Genomic DNA, 2,251 nt, shown 5'->3' with positions numbered 1-2,251 from the left:
ATCATTCTCATTGCCCTTGCCTGAAACCCTGTATCCTAAAGTTTCCTGTGTGAGAAACATGCCCTGTAGTACACAGAGGAGTCCACGGGAGGGTGAAATATTAATCTCATGGCAGTGTATTTTCTGTACAATTCCCCATTTCATTCCTCCTGTACCCCAATGTTTTGCTTAGTTTCTGTCCATGCTCATTCTGCAATTAGGTTTCAGAGTAGCAGCTGTGTTTACCACTATTCGCAAAAAGGAAAGGAGTACTTGTGGCACCTTAGAGACTAATAAATTCTGTGATTAGGGTTTCACAGAGCTGTGTACCATGACCCCAGGACCCTGTCCGGCATTCATACAGTTAAATTAGAACTTTGTAAGGTGTGTGAGGAATTCAAGCTTTTGCTTCCAATGGGCGTACATGTTGCAGTTATTCACATTAAAGTTCATCTGCCATCATGCTGCCCATTTACCTGGTTAGTTAGCTCCCTGAGAGGACTTCTCTGGACTTGACTATGACCGAAATAATCTTTTGTCATCTGCAAATATTGTCACCTCACTGCTCACCCCCCTTTCTAGATTGGTAATACCTATAAAATATTTACTGTAGTACTTGTTATAAAGCGTGTAACCCCCCTCACTGTGCTTCTCTCCCTTCACAGGCACCTGGAGCATTTCCGAGCCGGATCAACACATCAATCATCTCATGGCAACTTTCAACCTCACCCCTTCTGGCACTTCAACATTCATCCTATTGGGCATCCCTGGCCTGGAAGCTTCCCGAATCTGGATTTCCATCCCTTTCTTTATATTCTACATTATCAGCCTGTTGGGAAATGTCACCATTCTGTTTGTTGTAGGCAAACAGCAGACCCCTGCACAAGCCGATGTACCTGCTGCTCTGCATGCTGGCTCTCACAGATATTGGCATGTCTACCTCCATGATGCCAAAGGCATTATGTATATTTTGGTTCAATTTGAAACGCATCACTGTGGGTGGCTGCCTCACCCAGATGTTCTTCCTTCATGCAGCTTCTGTTATGCACTCAACCGTCCTCGTGACAATGGCCTTTGATCGCTATGTTGCCATATGTAACCCTCTGAGATATGCCACCATTGTCACCAATGCACAAATAGCTAAGCTAGGGCTAGTGGGTTTGATAAGAGCTGTTCTCTTCGTTTTGCCCCTGGCCCTGCTCCTGAGCAGGCTGCCATTTTGTGCAAACCACATTATCTCCCACACGTACTGTGAGCATATAACTGTGGCAAATATATCATGTGGGGACATCGCAGTCAATAGGATGTATGGCTTAATTATAGGATTTGTAGTCATCGGCTTAGACCTGACACTCATTGCCCTCTCCTACTGTCTGATCATCAGGGCTGTCCTTAGAATCTCTTCCAAGAAAGCCCACCAGAAAGCCCTCAACACCTGCACAGCCCTCATCTGTGTGATGCTGACGTCTTATACTCCCTCCCTCTTCTCCATTCTGACACACCGGTTTGGTCAGGGCATCGCTCCGCAGGTTCACATCATCTTGGCCAACCTCTATTTTGTCATCCCGCCCCATGCTCAACCCTATCATTTATGGAGCTAAAACCAAAGAGCTTCGTGACAAAGTGGGCAAATACATCTGCAGAATGTGATCACCTGGGGCCATTGATTTTAAACCTGTGTGCCAAGAGTGGGAAAGGAGATCTCCTTGTTAAACAAGGGTGCTCTGTCTCAATTTGGCTAAGCTCAGCAAATTGGAAGTTCACAGTGTGAGAAGATCCTCACACGTAAGGTCTTATCACTCTATGATCAAGCACTGTTCTTTCGGTTGCTGAATTCCCTCTCTCTGATCATTCCCTGTCCTCTTTCAGCGTCACCTGTCAGCCCACACCCCCCACACACCCTGTCTGTTGGCCTTTCCATGACTTCCAGACCACCAGAATATACTGCAGCTTTCTGACTCATGGTGGCTTTCCATTAGTCACTGTATGAATAGGGCCTGGATCACTTTGGATGAGTGGAAGCAATGCTTTATTATCATATGTGCAGCAATCTTGTGAATAAAATTTACTTGATTTTTCTACGTCTAATCCTTCAGGAGGCCTGGAGGGGAAACTAATACAGGAAAGTTTCTGCAGGAATTGAGGACATTCTACTAGAGCTTGTTGGTGAGAGTTATGAAACTTTGTGTTTTTGAGAACTGGACCACTGTGTTTAACTACAACGTCACCTTTGGGTCAAAAACTTACCACTTTTAACAGTTCATTTGATTGT

General features: G+C 45.1%; 1 pseudogene; it reads left to right on the top strand.

Annotated features, from left to right (window-relative positions):
* Positions 1-688: 688 nt before the first annotated feature.
* LOC119565259 lies at positions 689-1,629 on the top strand (annotated as a pseudogene).
* Positions 1,630-2,251: the final 622 nt, after the last annotated feature.

The sequence above is a fragment of the Chelonia mydas genome, chromosome 1 (assembly GCF_015237465.2).
Source record: "Chelonia mydas isolate rCheMyd1 chromosome 1, rCheMyd1.pri.v2, whole genome shotgun sequence".
NCBI lineage: Eukaryota > Metazoa > Chordata > Testudines > Cheloniidae > Chelonia > Chelonia mydas.
Note: the sequence above shows the minus strand (reverse complement) of the source record. Positions and strands in the feature narration are given on the sequence as shown.